Below are 19031 nucleotides of genomic sequence, written 5' to 3'. Positions count from 1 at the left end.
AATATTAAAAAAATAAATTTAAAAAGAAAGGCAGAGAAGAGTATTGGATGGGGTAGGAGACCAATGCTAAGCTAAATATTTGTGAAAAAAAAAAACAAAACCCTGAATTTCTAGCTGTTTTCTGGAGGTGAAGACACCAGAGATACCAGAATCTCAATTGAAAGTCATGGAGAATCAAACCATGGTAGCAGGGGCTAGCCAAAAAAGACTGAATCTTACCACATCTGAAACACAGGCAAAACCCATATCAGCCCTTGATAAGACTGAGGTGGTCTGTTCTCTATTGATGATCCTAACAGAGGAAAAGGGAAATTTCTCTTTTGGAACCGGAACCATTTGTATTTCCTCAATTATCTTCTATGCCATTTAGCATTGTTGAACCTGTGAAGATGGTTGGCACACAGACCTATGATGAAGCCATATAATTAAAATAATATAACATTAACACAAGGAAAAACCAACAAATAGATTAGAGTGGAGAGTCCAGAAACACACTGACAAATATAGTCAGCAAATCTGTGGCAAAGGGCACTCAGCAGAGAAATGAGTAAACAATGATCTTATCAATGAGTAATCCTTTGTCAACTGCATAGCTGTAGAGAAAAATCATGATTGTATGTATCTTTACTTTTATATTATACCATACTCAAAAATCTATTCAAGATGAATTACACATCAAAATGTGGCAGATGAATTATTAAATAGTTTGTAAGAAAATATAGGAAAACATTTTTGATGACTGATGCAGACTGTTTTCTTTAAAGATTTTATTTATTCATGAGACACACACACACACACACACACACACACAGAGGCAGAGACACAGGCATAGGGAGAAGCAGGCTCCATGCAGGGAGCCCGATGTGGGACTTCATCTCGGGACTCTGAGATCACACCCTGAGTCGAAGGCAGATCTGAGCCACCCAGGCATCCCGCAGACTGGTTTTCTTAAACCAATCCCTCAAAATTTCTGAGCAGCTATTATTATGCAGGAATAAATCACAATCAAGAACCTCTGTACATTGAGAGACATATCACTAGGATAGTAAAGAGTAAAATCACATATAGGAAAATATACATGTATGTGACACATGTCTCAGCAAGATTAGATATATAACAAAAAACTAAAAACTCCCAAACATCAATAAGAAAAAGACAGGAAACAGAATAGAATTCAAAAGATTTGAACAAATAATTTGCAAAAAGAGATATTGATATCCAAATGAACAAGTAACCTTAACAGTAATCAGGGAAATACTTATTAAAATCATTATGTGACAATATTCCATAATCAATGGATATATAAAATTAAAAAGATGTAAAATATTAAATGTCGGTGTATGTGTAGTAACCAAAACTCTTTTTCACTGCTGATAGAAGTATCAATTGATACAATTACTATGTAAAAAAATTTGGCAGTATCTATTAAAGCTAAACTTTGCTGTCCTCAGAACTGGAGATGGATCTGTATGCTCACTAAAAAACACAGAAAAGAATGTTTATAGAAGAATGACTCATATTAATACCAAATTATGTAGTTTAAATAATTTAAAAGTAAGTATATTATGGGAGAAATTTGAAAACATAATATTGAACAAAAAAAGATAGGTATAAAAAAAGGACACAGAATTGGATTCCATTTATATAAACTTCATATGAAGTATAAAACCAAGTAAAACCAATCAATGCTATGTAAAGTCAAAACAGGTTATCCTAGTGGAAGAACTGACTATAAGGGAGTATGAGTCAGGCCTCCGGGGAGCTGCTAATGCTCTCTTCTTGATCGTAGTGCTCCCTACACAGGTGGATTTTCACTTATGAAAATCCTACAAACAGTGCAGGAATGATGTGGACACTTTTTAATGTATACTTACTTTAAAAAAAATTCACAGTGAAGAAGAGATGGATGAGAATTACTGGAGAAAAAATAATAATTATAAATAAATAAATACATTAATTAATTAAATAATTTTTACAAAGTCTGATTAAGAGTTAACTTTCTTCTTTAGGAACAGCTCTGAGAAAGCTGGCAAGGTTAAAATCAAGAGGTAAGAATACCTACTTTAGGTACACAAGCCCTCCTCACATTCGTATGTGTAACAGCTTGACTATAGATAATTATGATGTCATTCCCTCTTGCATACCATCACACTCCCCAGGGTAACAATACTGCACTAGCAGAAAATGACAAGGGTAATGCACCCCAACAGCTGCTCTGGTTCAGGCCCCATGCCCAAAAAAATGACAGAGTCACTCATTCCTATCTTGTGTAAAAGAAGCCACATAACAAATAACAAGGAGAAAGAAGCCTCATCACAACTATGCTAGTAAAATTCTACTGTAAAGCAATACCCTTTTTGAACTTGGCCACAGTAACTTCTTGCAAGATACATCCACGAAGGCAAAAGAAACAAAAGCAAAAATGAACTATTGGGACTTCATCAAGATAAGAAGCTTTTGCACAGCAAAGGATACAGTCAACAAAACTAAAAGACAACCTACAGAATGGGAGAAGATATTTGTAAATGACATATCAGATAAAGGGCTAGTTTCCAAAATCTATAAAGAACTTATTAAACTCAACAGCAAAGAAACAAACAATCCAATCATGAAATGGGCAAAAGACATGAAGAGAAACCTCACAGAGGAAGACATGGACATGGCCAACATGCACATGAGAAAATGCTCTGCATCACTTGCCATCAGGGAAATACAAATCAAAACCACAATGAGATACCACCTCACACCAGTGAGAATGGGGAAAATTAACAAGGCAGGAAACAACAAATGTTGGAGAGGATGCGGAGAAAAGGGAACCCTCTTACACTGTTGGTGGGAATGTGAACTGGTGCAGCCACTCTGGAAAACTGTGTGGAGGTTCCTCAAAGAGTTAAAAATAGACCTGCCCTACGACCCAGCAATTGCACTGTTGGGGATTTACCCCAAAGATTCAGATGCAATGAAACGTCGGGACACCTGCACCCCGATGTTTCTATCAGCAATGGCCACAATAGCCAAACTGTGGAAGGAGCCTCGGTGTCCATCGAAAGATGAATGGATAAAGAAGATGTGGTTTATGTATACAATGGAATATTACTCAGCAATTAGAAACGACAAATACCCACCATTTGCTTCAACGTGGATGGAACTGGAGGGTATTATGCTGAGTGAAATAAGTCAATGGGAGAAGGACAAACAGTGTATGTTCTCATTCATTTGGGGAATATGAATAATAGTGAAAGGGAATATAAAGGAAGGGAAAAGAAATGTTGGGAAATATCAGGAAGGGAGACAGAACATAAAGACTCCTAACTCGGGGAAGCGAACTAGGGGTGGTGGAAGGGGATATGAGAAAGAAATCTGTTTGGGAGCTCAGATTCTTTGGTTCAGTCAAAGAGATGATGCTCAAAGGGAAGAAGGAAATCAAACACACCGTATTTAAGGACCATTAGACTGAGTCCCAAATGGCAAGGACACAGAGGAGACCAAAAAAAGGAAGAACGACTGATCACATCCGCTAAAAGTACTAAGAACCACAAGGTAGACCTAGTTCTCATAAAAGGGAGGGCAAAATGGCTATACATACCCTTTTCCCTCCCAACAGTCCCTGGTTGGCAAATCCCTAATCTTGTTTAAAGGCCAGCTCAAATATCAGCTCCTTATAAAGTCACTCCTTCCCTCTCCCGGAGACATTTTTGTCCTCACAGGACTTTGCACAAATCTTGATTATACTTACTATGTACTTATCACTCTAAATTGTATTTTTTTATGTCTGTATAGCAGCTACAGCCTCCACAATGTGTAATGTAACCTCCGGGGCAAAGCATCTTAGCAGGTAGCACAGTCATCCAAGATGTTTTAATAGTTTTATTACAAAAGGAATACATACACATGGCAAAAAAAATCAAAACAACATAGACGAATATGAAAGGGATGGATAAACGTTTCTTCCCCATGATCTAGGTCATCGGTTAGCAAGCTTTTCTTGTAAAGGTCCAGATAGGAAGTATTTTAGGTGCAGTAGGACCTACGGTCACTGTTAGAGCTATTCAACTCTGCTGGTGCAAAAACAGCTATAGGTGATGTGCAAAAACAGATGAACGAGGTTGTGTTCCAATAAAATTTTACTTTGAAGAACAAGTAGAAAACCAAATTTGTCACAGGGAACATAGTTTGCCCATCCCTATACTGAGTGATGAGCTCGTGTCCCAAATTAATGACTGTTAAAGTTTCTTATAAAATGTACTGACTGTTAGTTGAATATATCCTTTACGCAGTCCCACTAACCAAAATGAAGCTTTTAAAGACTGCAAAAATAGAGGATCCCTGGGTAGCTCAGCGGTTGAGCATCTGCTCAGGGCGTGATCCTGGAGTCCCAGGATCGAGTCCCATGTCAGGTTACTTGCGTGGAGCCTGCTTCTCCCTCTGCCTGTGTCTCTGCCTCTCTTTCTCTGTGTGTCTCTCATGAATAAATAAATAAAATCTTAAAAAAAAAAGACAGCAAAAATACACAATAATTGACTTGGTCTTCAAAGAGAAAAAAATTCCTAAATCACTCCCCCCTACCACCACAAAGAAGAGGTATATGTGGTTAGGTAGCTACCAACTACCTTTGTGGAATGTCTGAAGAGTCAAAAAATAAAGCAAAGGTATTGTTGTCTTTGGGACCCCCATATCTCCTCAAATGCACAGTTTTCACCAGAAATGAAATTACTAATTCTAGTTTTATGCTCAGATGAGCCTATAAAATTATCTAACCCTTTCAATATCTAAATTATAACATAAGCTCTAATGCTAGGACTTGAAGCTTTTGTGGGCTGCCTAGAAATCTAACCACAAGGATGAATACTATTTCAAAAGTAAAACCCATTGCAATGGACACTTGGGTGGCTCAATGGTTGAGTGTCTGCCTTTGGCACAGAGTGTGATAGCAGAGTCCCGGGATCAAATCCCACATCAAGCTCCCTGCTTCTCCCTCTGCCTATGTCTCTGCCTCTTTCTCTGTGTCTCTCATGAATAAATAAATAAAATCTTTAAAAAAAATTGCAAGCCAAAGGGAAAAAAATTTAAATACCCTTTCTTTGTGACATCAGAAGCCACCAGCACATTCCTTCAAACGGGGACTGTGGTGGTGTACTGGTTAGCCTTGTGCCCTGCAACTGGGCATATATTTCAGGTCCTTTAGTAGTAAGACATGATATCTATGGGAAAAAATAGAAATTATACCAAAACTTAAGAAAAAAAAATAAAACAAAATGAAAAACACCCAACTTATTAGTAAGAAAGGTTCTAGTGGATGTAAGATTAAGTCCCACTCTAGAACTTTTGAAAACTCTGATGAGTTACAAGTTCTCCACTGTCCCTGGTTTCCCTCAGTTTCTCACTCTGCCTGTGATTCTCTCCTTGGATATCTGGGTCTCCATGTTTCGACATAGTCCTGTTCCGTCTCCCTCTCTCTCCCTTCCTCCTGCTCTCTCCCTCTCACTCTGGTTCTATCATAGTCTTTGGGATCTTTTCTCTTAGTCTGTCTCTCTGTACCTCAATTGCTGTCTATTCTGTCTTCTCTTTGTCTCTCCCTTTGTCTGGTTGCCTTTCATTTAAGCACTTCAATTCAGCAAGGTTCTTTTCCATTGCCATGCAAGACCTTCTAATGATTCATATTCCTGGGTGAGGAGTTACGGTAAAATATGAGTGCTTTACTCACAGTATTCATATGGCTAAGGGTGCATGCATGTGTGTGTGTGTGCAATATGAATATGTACATGTAGGTAAATACATAGATGAGCATCGAGATCAAGTAATGTCTGAGATTTAAATTGAGATATATGTTTTCTTTGTTGGACTTACAGGTCACCAGAATGTCTAGTATATAGTATACAGTCTTGTTGGTACAAGAACCTCCATATCTGTCTCTTTTCTAAAACAAAAACAAAAATAAAAACAACTGATGAGGAAAGGCCTAGATGCATCTACTATCACACAATCAGAAGAAAAAAATACAAAGTGATCTCCTTATCACCTTTGTCATCAAAAATATCTACCAACACTAGTAATTAGAGATTTGAGTTTTTTTGGTGAAATCTAGGTGCCTAGAATTAAGTATAATGAAGCTTATAAGGTTAATGATCTTTTTATGTTTGGTTTAAAATATTTTTAAGTAATAAAATTAGCATATATTCATATAAGAAACATCAAAAAACTCAATCTAAATGATACTTAAGATAGTCACAATCAATGATAATATTTGAGTTTTATCTTTCCAAATTCTTTTCACATTTTCTTTCTTTCCTTTTACAGAAAAGTTTATTGAGCCCCTATTATGTACCAGATGCCCTGTTAGATATTTAGAATACACCAGAGAACACAACAGACAAAAATTTTTACCCTCATGGAACTTAAAATCTTACTATTTTAAAAATAAACGTTTTTATATTTTGCTTTGCTGTGTAAATTTTTAAAATCATTAAATACAGATCTATATAATATGTTTAATGGGCATATAATATTTTATCACACTAATGCACAAGAACATGGGTATTGTTTGCTTTTGTGGACCAAGAAAAGTCCAAAAAAAAATAAAAACAAACCCAAAAATCACACAAGAATTTAGTATTTACTCTGAGAGAATATTTATTTATTTTAAAAACTTTACTTATTTACTCATGAGAGACATAGAGAGAAAGGCAGAGACATAGGCAAAGGGAGAAGCAGGACCCCTGAAGGGATCCTGATGCAGAACTCGATCCCAGGACCCTAGGATCACGACCTGAGCCAAAGGCAGATGCTCAACCACTGAGCCACCCAGATGCCCCTGAGTATTTATTTATAAATGCTGTGAGGGATATATAGGAAAAAGGACAAAAAAATTTTTTTAAATATGAATGATAGTCTCAGCCCTCGAAAACATGAAAATGGACAAGGAAGAGTATAATTATAGAAGAAAGATAATATGCATTACACATCTGCTAAGGGGCATTAGATGTGCTTACTTTAACATGTTATTAATTCAGTGATGACAGCAACAGCAACAACAACAACTACTACTACTACTACTACTAATGCAGCTAATATTTATTACTATGTGCCAGGTACTGCATTAAGGCCTACCAAGCCATTTAAGATTGTAAGAACCCTTTATGAATATTTTTACATATGAGGAAATAGAGGCATAGAGTCAGTTATTTTCATGAAGTCACAGAGCTAATTAATGATGAAGCAGTATTTCAAACCCAAGAAGTCTGTTTCCAGAGTCTTTGCTACTAATCAGTATTATTAGAGTTAAAAAATTGCACCATATTTTATCTTCAGAACACAAATCTTATTTATGTGGATAAACAAGAAAGATGGTACCAAAAACTCATTTCCATTATACAAACTACAAAGTGTTTATTTCCAGAGAAAGGTGTTGTATTTCCTCTTTCTGACATCTTATACATGGATCATTACCTCTCCTCCAGCCTGCTTCAGAGGGTTGTACCCCAATATATTCAGATTCTTTTGAGAAGTTATAGATAGCTGTGGACTGCAACTTTTTTCAAAAAAAAATGCTCATATACACGCAATGTGTAGGCAATCTCAGAAAGTTCATGGACTCTGAAGCCTTACAGAAGAATTCCCTAGGGAAATATTTTTCAAACTTTAGTGTTACTAAGAATCACCTAGGGGTTATTAAAACATCAATAACCCTGCTCACTCTTCTGCCCCCATCAACGGAATAAATACTAATTCCAGAGGCTACATTTACTTCAAACACCCCAGGGTATTTTAAATGTGGGGGCCAGAGGACCATCTCTGAATGTAGTTTCAGTTGCCAGTTGGAGAACCCAAGGCTGCTCAGTTCAAAATCCCTCTATCTACCCAGAGCTAGTCAGGTAGAGATTAGAGGCAGCATTTCCAAACCTGAGTGACAAAAACCCTTCCCTTGATTCTAATCGAGAGAAAGAAGCGAAGAACTAAGCAAAAGACCTTTGACTTTCCAAACAGGCAAGCCCTGGATCAGATGGCTAATAAGTTTGGGTTCCCATATCCTCTCTCATTTTAATTAGAGAAAATGACCAGAGCCATCAAGCCTTTGGCTCATGAGTACAGTATGATCAGACAATTACCTGATAACATGTCTCGGTAGCCTGATGTTAGAGTGAGTATCCACACTGCCCATGCTGTCTAAGGTCAGTAGCCAACAGGAAGAAATCAAATGCCGGCTTCCACACGTTCATTCTTCCTGGAGAACAAGCTGGACATGACATTTTAGTGATGCTACAGGAGTCATTCACAGGAATGGGTGGGCATGATGAAAAGAATAAAAGAGGCCAGTAACCTGAGAACAGAGTAACATGGAAAGGGGCACAATTAGATTCTTCTGTTCATGCCAAGGGCTCCCCTACCATCACTTGAACTGGCTTAGGAATTCCTCTTTAAGAAACTTCAGCATGAAACCAATACACTAGGGCAGTGTGACAGTAGAGCTTTGGAGTCAAAGTCAAAGCAAAACTCAAATTGCTGATCTGTCGCCTTTTAGCTAGATAATTTATGGTGGCTTTCTTAACCTCTCTGGAGGCAGAGTTGGGGCTGGACTTGGGTCCCTCAACTCTGACCTCAAAACTCAGCATTTCTTGGTAGCTGGACCCTTATGCCTCTTGAGTAGTAGATCTTACAGACATGTGGAAGAAACACATTTACCAAAAGAGAGACTCAACCAGGAAGACTGGTGAAGACTGAACCAAACCAGTCTGCGCCAAGGCGGACCACAGTGCTGACCTGACCTTTCACTAATTTTCTTCCTCACTATAACACTAAAAACTCACACCTAAGGGCGGAGATTTGACGTGCTCATGAGACATGCAGTGCATGGTGAAGCGTGTTCCACCCACTGTGCCTGCATGCCTCATTTCCTGTATCTCCCACCCCTACATACTTAGACATCACTCCTTTGCCACCTCAGGCTCTTTAGAAACATGCCTCAAATTGGGCTCCCTGTAAGGAACCTGCTTCTCCCTCTGCCTATGTCTCTGCCTCTCTCTGTGCCTCTCATAAATAAATTAAAAAAAAAAATCCTTGGCCAGATTTTGGGATGCCTGGTGGCTCAGCGGTTAAGCTTCTGCCTTTGGCTCAGGGTGTGATCCTGCAGTCCTGGGATTGAGTCCCACATCAGGCTCCCTGCATGAAGCCTGCTTCTTCCTCTGCTATATCTCTGCCTCCCTCTGTGTGTCTATCTTAAATAAATAAAATCTTTAAAAAAAGAAACATGCCTCACCTTCTGTTCTGAGAGCCAGCCTGAAGGATCCTTTCCTTTGATCTTCTCCCATGTGCTTGAGCATAAGCCCCAAAAGCCTTGCCTGGAACTCCCATTTGTCCTCTAGTAAATTGCTGCCCAAGGACCCCAGTCATTAATACTCCACTCAGTTTCCACAGTGTTAGAATGGGGATAATTCCTACTTCAGAGGGTTGTTGTAAGGATTAAATTAAATAACATAGTGATGATATTTTGCAAATGTTCTTATAGAGGGTTGCTCAAAAGATATGGTGACTTTTTTTTTTAGATATGGTGACTTTTATTACTGTTGTTAAAAGTCAGCTTCTGTAAGATCATACTATAGAGCATATCAGGGTGGAGTAGAATCATTGCTCTAGTGTTCAGCAAACTCCCCTCTGCCTTGTCTCCAACCCCCAGACTCAATCAGATACAAGAAGAGCAAAGGGAGCCGTTGATGACTGATTTTTAATTGTCAGCATAAAACATAACACTTCTATCATGAGGCAATGACATCTGACTTGAAGTAAATCTTAATAGTTCCCTCAATGGCCACTTCATAAGGCCAGTAATGACCCCTCAATCACCCTGAATCAGACAATTTGTTCTGAAGCCCAGCACATATCACCTGTATCAGTTCTCCTGGACCCCAGGAGCCCTGTGCCCAATCCCAAGGGTACTCCCTGATGTGCAGGAATGCTGGCTTCAGCCAAAACATAACTCTGTCCCCAGCCCATGGCAAAAAGGCCTGAGCAAGTCCAGATATCAGTGGAATTCTGCATCCTAAATTTTAGTCTCCCCTTCTTCCAACACCTTATATGTGTAAACCACACTGCTAGACCAGCCATCTCTCAGCTTCATCTCCCACAAAATGTCGGTAATAATATCTGTCCTTCTTATCTCTTAGGACTATGATGATAATAAAACTGAAGAAACATGACAAAATTCTTCAAAGTGAAGCATTTTGAATAGTAAAAAGGCATATTACTGATTTAAGGTAGTAGAAAAATATTCAGTAGATCTCAGCAGAAGCAGAGACATGACAGCTTTGATGTATATGTAAAAACTACGTAGAGTTTCCTACAAGAGCATCCAGGTCCTTTTATCCCTATCAGAATTTTAGAATAATGCCTGTTCTTTCAGTATGAACCTTGAGTAGTAAGATTTCACTTTTGTTTCTTGCCAAGCTTTTAACTATTGCATCTATAGGGGCCAAGAGCAGGCTACCCCCAAATGTGCTACTTTGGCCTATTGATGATTTTAAATAAATGTCACTTACGAGACAGCCATTGCAAAAATAACGCTCTGATCGCCCCTGCCTCTCAACCTGTCTTAGACTCCAGAAAGCAAGAAATCAATCTCCCAAGTGAAAAGTTCCTTCCCACGTTGAAGCAAATGGTGGGTATTTGTCGTTTCTAATATCAGGAAGGGAGACAGAACATAAAGACTCCTAACTCGGGGAAACGAACTAGGGGTGGTGGAAGGGGAGGAGGGCGGGTGTTGGAGGGGAATGGGTGACGGGCACTGAGGTGGACACTTGACGGGATGAGCACTGGGTGTTTTTCTGTATGTTGGTAAATTAAACACCAATAAAAGTTAATAAAAAAAAAAAAAAAAAAGAAAAAAAGAAAAGTTCCTTCCCTGTAATACGGGTAAAGAGAATCTTTGCTCTCTAAGAAATCTGAGCCAGGGAGACTATATAAACAACCCTTGTTACTTTTTTATTCTTTTACTTTCCCAGCCCAAATTCTGTTTAGAATTCCTTACCAACTGTAGCTCCCAAAGTTACATTTTGTCATCCTGTCAATTCCTCATAGATTTATTGTCTCTTTGTCGAAAAAAGTGTAAAAACTGCCTGAGCTGGTCATTTCTTGAAGTCTTAATTTCATTATTGTGCCTCTGTGTGCACTTTAGTTTTTTTTTTTTTTTTTTTTTTTTTGTTTTTTTTTTTTTTTTTTTTTCATCTGCCTCATGTCAATTTAATTCCCAAACCAACTGGAAGGAGCTTGGAAGAAACAAGGAAACTTCTTCCTCTCCTAGACATGTATCTGATGTAAGCAGAATCTACACTCTGCAGTGGCTGGCACATTCTGAGGAGTCTGGTTCCTCCTCACACTCCTTCCTCCAAAGCTCTTCCAGGCCATCATTTTTGGCTGCTGCAGGGATGATGTCTGGCCAGTATGCCTTTGGAGACAGAGATGCATCCTTCACACTTTCAAGAGGTTTGCGACAATGATCAAGATATACATAAAGAAAAGCCATAGTATTTGTATATTAATTTAAAGACATAAGGCAAAGTGGCATTTTGGGGAGCCTGGCTCAGGATGTCTCTGATAGAGTTTACTAAATAAAAGACAATCTTTGTTTTGAAAACAAGTCAGGATAAAAAGAAGCTATGACATCCAAGATGAGATTTAAATATGCAAATAAGGGCAATGATATCTTTAAGGGATGGCATGGGGTTTTTTTGTTTGTTTTTGTTTTCAGGGGGCATGAATTTTCAATTTCTCATTGGGCATGCAATATATCCTTAATCGTTCAAACCTGATGTCATATATTAAGGGATTTCCTCTCTACACGTGCTTTTGCAGTTCTTTTGCCTAACATGAACTGTGGCCACCTCAAAATTCCCCTTTTAAAGTTCTCACTACTACTATTCCTTGTTCAATTTAAGCACCACCCTTGTCAAAAAGCCTTCTTAACCATCCCTACCAGAAGGTTCCCACCTCACCTTTAGTCCTCTAGAAGTTCTCCCATGAGAGGACGTGCATCTTCTACCGCCTCATATGAGTTCGTTCATGACTTTTTTATACCATGTTACTCACACCTCTCTATCAGTGCCTGGAACAACTTAGGTTCTCAGTGATATCTGTAGAATGAAAAGTTAATAAGATTATTTGCAAAAAGCTGTTAGTGTTGTCCCTGGCACATAGTACTACTTAAATGTTAGCAATTATTCATATAAATAAGAAAACACTCCACGTATTTTTGTGCCCAAATCTATGGTTTCGTGTCTAATTCTATTCTATTCATATCTTTTTTCTTTAAAAGATATGAATCTTCCTGAGTCTTTTATTTTTTTTTAATTTTTATTTATTTATGATAGTCACAGAGAGAAAGAGAGAGACAGAGACACAGGCAGAGGGAGAAGCAGGCTCCATGCACCGGGAGCCCGATGTGGGATTCGATCCCGGGTCTCCAGGATCGTGCCCTGGGCCAAAGGCAGGCGCCAAACCGCTGCGCCACCCAGGGATCCCTTCCTGAGTCTTTTTAAAAAGTTTTTATTTAAATTCCAGTTAGTTAACTTACAGTGTAATATTGATTTCAGGTGTACAATATAGTGATTCATCACTTCTATACAATACCTGGTGCTCATTAGAACAAGTGCCTTCCTTAATCCCCATCACTTATTTAACCCATCCCCCACCCCACCCCCAAAGTCAATATTTAATTATCTTTTATAGAAGGTATCAGCAAATTCCAAAAAGAAGTGTAATTTCTATTCTTAGATTATGCATTTTTCAGCTAAAGACTGCACGTTTGCCAACACAAAGATGATATAAAATAAACTACTATGTCTTTCTTACTATGAATACCAGTACCTGATTTAAATAGTGGGTTTCAAACTTCAGGAATTTATGTAAACACATATGTATGTGAACAATAGGGAAATACCTAATCATGTGAAATAGAAGGCTTGCTTACTCCAAAGTCAAGGACATAGATCAATGTTTTATCTTTGTTCCCCCTAAACTTATAAGCTACAATGAGTGCAACACTCTCAAACTGAAAACACTAACATATTGTGTCTGACATGGGTGGAGCTTCAGAGAAAGAACTGACTATGTGTCATCAGAAAGCAGAAAGCATGTAGTCTCCCTACTTTTAAGATCGCTAATAGGGAGATTCAAACTGGTCCCTCTTGCCTCACATCTTATGCTTTCCTCCTCTATAGCATCTCACTTTCCATGTCCAATGCATTTGCCTTCATAATTAGGATCAGAACCCTGATCAGGAAAAGAAAACTGTAAGTTTGTTAAAGAAAGCTAATTCTATTAAAATTTAAAAGGTCGGGTGAAGAAAATCTTATATAAATGATCACAGCTGATATCAAACGAAAATCAGATTTTTTTGTTGACTCATAAATGTATAAAGTAAGACTAGATCTTAAAATTTTCCCATCAATTTATGCTCAGTGAATCACTCAAGAGTTGATTTTCAGGCTCTCTAAAGATGAAGAGGAGAGTGTGAGAACAATGCAATCACTACTGCAGCTCAGAAATGAAATTTGACAGGTATGTATTAGGAGCATTCCTTTTTCTCAAGGAGATAGAGCATCCATAACTGATGTGCCTCCTTCCAACCTCCTCTGAAATCCATTCACGATGAATAATTTTAGAAACATATCTCAACTGGCTCTGATTTCTATGTCCTATATTAAAATGTATCAGGCAAGCATAGATTCTGGAGTCAGATCAAAAAAGTTTACAAATTGTGCTCTGTCTCTGACACTCTCATAAGAGCCTGAACATCTGACTTATTCTTTCTGAAACTTAGTTTCCTGTTTGGTGTAATGGAAGTGATCATTCAATCCTCACAAGATTATTATGATATTTTTTTAAATGATGAATATAAGACATTTTACAACAACAACAAAAAATACCGGCCTGGTTTTATTGCCAAGTTTGCATTGATACATCTCAGGTTTAAAAATACCTGAAGAAGAAGATGCACATGTCAAATAACCAGATAGTCCTACAATTTGATAAATGCGACATAAATATCATCATAAGGACATATGTATGCAGATGATTGTCTATGAGCAATGTTGCCAGCGAGAAATAGAGAGTAAGAAACTGAAGCATTTTAAATCACATTCAGCATAAAAATGTGAGGAGACAATATTAATGCTTATACTATCTACCTAACAAGAATTTCATAGGCACTAATGAGCTAGTGCTGGTTAACATTTTGAAACCCAGTGGAGGAAAGAATAATACACACAACACACCCCACAAGGCAGTGACTATAATCATATGAAGTTAGATCATGTATAAAATGAGCTGTGTAGAAGCAATATGTTCTTGCTCCTGACAAATTGTCTGTGCTTAGGATCCTGAATGCCACAGCATTCCCTCATTTGGTCCAAATCTTGCTAAGGTCCCCATCAAGAAAGTGTGCCCTGTACGACAAGGCTACAAATGTCAATACCTGAATTTAAATAATGGCTCAAAATTTTCAAAATTCCTCTGAACTTTCTCTCCTTCTCTCTCTCTTATACACGCATGCATACACACACACACTAAAGAAAGGTTTAGTCATGTGCAAGGCAAAAGTTATGCCCTCAAATGGCTGTCCCAAGAGCATCAGCAACATGCACAGGAAGGAGGCAAGAAGAGGGAAAGTAGTCAATGAAACCATTCAGAAAAAAAAAAAAAAACATTCAGAATTCCTGAAATGTTATATGGGCAGTCTATAATCACCCCACTTTAATTTTGCACAATCATTAGTCTTTTAATGGGTTTTAACTAAAGGTCAGTTTTAAAAGATGTGTGACACCTGGGCCTCTTTCTTTCTTTCTCTTTCTTTCTTTCTTTCTTTCTTTCTTTCTTTCTTTCTTTCTTTCTTTCTTTCTTTTTCTTTCTTTCTTTCTTCTTTCTTTCGATTTTATTTATTTATTTGAGAGAGAGGGAGAAATAAAGGGAGAACAGGGGGAGAGGGAGAGGGAGAAGCAGACTCCCCACTGAGTAGAAAGCTTGACTCTGGCTAGATCCCAGGATTCTGGGAACATGAGCTGAAGGCAGGCATTTAACTGACTGAGCCACCCAAGTGCCCCTGCCCCACTTCATTCTGAGGAGAAAATTGAGGTGGCAAATCATGAATTTCTGATTTTTGTCTTCATATTTGGGGTTGATGAACTATTCCCTTTACTGATCTGAGAGAAAGAAAGGCATTGGAAATGACATAACACAAATATGTAGGGACCTTATCACAACAGTGTTCTTTCATATGTATCAAGGTCTATCATTCTGTCAATTAATTCTGATTAGCACTGACCTCACTTTACAGATGAAGAAATCTAAATTCAGATTATTGCCTCAACTTGCCAAAGGTACTTGACAAATAAAGAGGGCTAGAACTCAAATTTCCAGTCTTTTTCATTACATTCAGTTGCCTCCATCTGGGAGGTTTCCTCTGCTTCTATACTATCCAATTTACAAAATAATAACTTTACTTTCTTTGTGATGCTGAAACAGATATATCTGGATAGACGAAATTGATTAGCTCTACTTCTGAGGACAGAGAGAGAAAGAGAAGGTTATGGGGTAGGTGTATGTGAGGGTTAACATAAAAAACAAAGGACTTCAGGCAAGAGAGAAAGGTCACTAGTTAGCAGACTTTGAGTGCTCAATCATCAGTCACTACCCTTATTATTGACAATAAGTAACCCTAGTAGACCTACTGCATGTCCCCATCCAAAATTTGACCCACACTGTCCCTATATAATTTGTAAGCACAAATACATGACCATGCTGGCAACACCCCCACATGTACACACACACACACACACACACACACACACACACACACACACAACCTGGCAATACAGTTTAGTAATTACTTAAATGAACAAGTATCTGGTTTGCCAAGGATGCATTTTCCCCTCTCTCATTCTCTTTCAAGATTAGGTGAGGGATAATTTACAGCTTGGAAAACAGCATGCATTTCTAGTCCAAAGTCTTTTGCTTCACAGTACCTACATATTTGATGTGTCCAAAACTTCCCTTTACAGTCAGAAATTGTGAGCTAACTATTCGAAGAAGTGGAAAAGTTCTAAAAATTTCAAACTTAAATGGAGTGAATAGTTTTAGCAGTGATTACATTAAAGATGTGATTATTAAAGTAGGAAGTAAGAGCAAAGATCTCCAGGAGCTCCATGGAAATAACCTCCGCTTCAATGGTTTAAGTAAATGTGTGTGAGAACAACATATGGACCAGCATCTGTATCCTCAAGGGTAGATATTAGAGCATTCTGGATGCTCTCAGGACAGGGCCAGGAATATTAACTCTTAATATTGTGATTTGCATCAATATATTCTAAACCTATATTCATTCCTATTGAAAAGATTTCACCTTAAAATACTAAAAATTTCTATTTCAAAAGCTCAGTATGAGCATAACTATAGTGGGAAGGTTTCTAGCAGTAATATTACAAATGAAGTCATGGTAGAAGGTGCTAGCCTGAATAATCTGTGCGTATTTCAAAGAATAAACTCTCAATTTCCTGATTGAGTCCACCACTCATTTATGTTTATTTTTTTGCCTGCCCTTGTTCATAATGTTCTCAATGTCTGCTTTATGGTAGCCTAGAGAACTTTCATGCACTTTTTGAATGGTCTTAATCATAACCACCAAAGCTGTTGTTTCACCACGTCTGCCAAAGAGAGTTTCCAGGTTCACTTTAAATTGACAGCTGAAGAACTGCAGATATATTCCCCAAATTCTAAAACTTCCTCTGGCATGGCCAAAAATCACTGATGTTCACCTCTACAAGCCACTCTGTGGGCAGCAAAACCCCACCACACCTACTGTCCTCCGTGTCAGCCTCCTGTAATCTAGCAATCTCTTCACCTCATGAGGTAGGGTCAAGCCTTTATTTGTGTTCTTCACTGGAGGAGGTCAAATACTGGAGGACAACAAGCAGTTGCTGTCACTGGGGTATTGATGTTTCTAGGAATGGATCACACTGGAAAAGCACACACGCCCTCAAAAGGCTGACCGGGCTCTCTCTGTAACTTGCATCTCCAGTGCCCAGAGAGAGGGACTACACCAAAAGGACAATGACCATCCCACTGCAGTTCTCATCCACGTTAAGTTACCTTACTAATATGTCATCTTGGACTTACTCAAGCCATCAGTAAGTCTGCAAAGTCTGCAGCCAGGAAAGGGGAACTCATTCCAGCGAATATCAGGCAGCCCTACAAGTTAACCCTCTCATCCCCGCATTCCAGATACTTCCTTACAAACCCCCTCTTTGCCTGCTCTTCAACCCCACAGACCATTGTGACAGGGGGTAGGATTTACCTGCTAATTTGGAAGTTTCTTTCATGGTTGGGGCTTGGAGAAGATAGATGTCCCGGAGGGATGGAAGCATTCTGGAGGTGACACAGTTCCTGGGGAAGTTGGGCAGTGGCTTCGCTTCGCGCAGTTCCCGAGTAAGAAGCTTCAAACACCCCTGTCCACCTGACTCTCCAACACACTTTAGCGCTTACTCCCCTCACCCCTCACCTCTTTCATCACCCCCCCCCCATCCTGCCCCTTCTCCACTCCTGACACCGTGGCAGCCAGCCAAGTGGAGCGTCCTTTGTGTGCGGAGGTCCCGGTCACCTCCAACGTGCTGATCCTCAGCTCAGCTCCTCCAGCGCAGAAGCTTTGTGTCTCTCTTGCGGAGGAGTTCCGGGGTCCCGCTGCTTAAAGTCTCTCCGGGCTTCCACTTCTGCGGGCCTCCGGTTCCCCGCTCCGCGCCAGAGGCGGCCCCGAATGGGAGGGGGTGCAGCAGCCCGGCCGGCGGGGCCCCGGGGCCCGCGGGGTGTGGAGGGGGACGCCGCCGAGCGCCCGGACCCGGAGGACCCCTCGGCCCCCTGGGGAGCCCCCCGCACCCGAGGAGCGCGCTCAGCCCCTGGGGAGCCCCCCGCCCCGAGGACCGCGCTCAGCCCCCGGGGAGCGCCCCGCCCCGAGGAGCGCGCTCAGCCCCCGGGGAGCCCCCCGCCCCGAGGAGCGCGCTCAGGCCCTGGGGAGCCCCCCGCCCCGAGGAGCGCGCTCAGCCCCCGGGGAGCCCCCCGCCCCGAGGTCCGCGCTCAGCCCCCGGGGAGCCCCCCGCCCCGAGGAGCGCGCTCAGCCCCCGGGGAGCCCCCGCCCCGAGGAGCGCGCTCAGCCCCCGGGGAGCCCCCCGCCCCGAGGTCCGCGCTCAGCCCCCGGGGAGCCCCCCGCCCCGAGGAGCGCGCTCAGCCCCCGGGGAGCCCCCCGCCCCGAGGTCCGCGCTCAGGCCCTGGGGAGCCCCCGCCCCGAGGAGCGCGCTCAGCCCCCGGGGAGCCCCGCGCCCGCTTTCCCTTCGGGAGCCGGGAGCGCCGGGCGGCTGGGGCGGGCGCTCCGGACCCCAACTCCGTCCAAGTTGGGGCGCGCGGGGGGCGGGCGGAGGCGGGGCGCGCGGGGCCAGGCGCAGCCACGTGGGCTGCAGCGGGTCTCGGGACCCCGGGCCGCTGCCTGCGGAGCCCCCGCGCGGGGCGGGGAGTGCCGGGCTCTCCGGGGTCCCTGGGGCTCGGCTGCCCGCCGGGAACGCGCTGTGAGCGCCGGGGACCCTCCCGCTCCTGCTGTCCTCTCGCTTTGTTCCCCTCCGTCCACTGCCTGGATCTCCTTTGCAGCCAGGGCTCTTGCCAGCGTCTTCGGGAGGAAGGGACTGAAGGATTCCTCCTCCTCCCTCTTAGTCTCTGTGAATTGGCACTTTGATCTCAGCTCGAGCGCCAGCCCGTGTCTGGGCTCTGGAGGGACGCGAAGGGCAGCAGAGGGAAGGGTGTGAGGTCCTGTGTAAGATCCTAGATAGACCCCTCTTAGATAGAACCATGTTCTATCTTTTTATAGAGGTAAATAGAAATATGTTCTAAGATCGATCTATCATCTACCTCTCCAATGATGATGATGGTATGTGTATTTAGACGTTTCTCCCAGCAGTGGCCATGCTTTGCTCCCTTTCCCAGATCTTCTATAACATTCATCCTCAAGC

At 41.1% G+C, this 19031-nt stretch overlaps 1 long non-coding RNA gene across 3 annotated transcripts in view; it reads right to left on the bottom strand.

Moving 5' to 3' along the window:
• The window catches only part of LOC121485105, a 74208-nt gene extending 56718 nt beyond the window's left edge, over positions 1–17490 (bottom strand). For 2 of the 3 annotated variants that reach the window (XR_005986203.1, XR_005986202.1), the window contains exons 1-3: positions 17336–17490; positions 11982–12119; positions 8106–8317 (exon numbers count right to left, since the gene is read on the bottom strand). This is a non-coding gene — a long non-coding RNA (uncharacterized LOC121485105). Of the gene's footprint in view, positions 1–5854; positions 5918–8105; positions 8318–11981; positions 12120–17335 lie in introns of those variants that run through there. The other variant, XR_005986204.1, reaches the window with a different exon arrangement.
• Between the last annotated feature and the right edge of the window lie 1541 nt (positions 17491–19031).

Source organism: Vulpes lagopus, chromosome 2 (genome assembly GCF_018345385.1).
Source record: "Vulpes lagopus strain Blue_001 chromosome 2, ASM1834538v1, whole genome shotgun sequence".
NCBI lineage: Eukaryota > Metazoa > Chordata > Mammalia > Carnivora > Canidae > Vulpes > Vulpes lagopus.
This window is presented reverse-complemented; position numbering and strand designations above follow the sequence as displayed.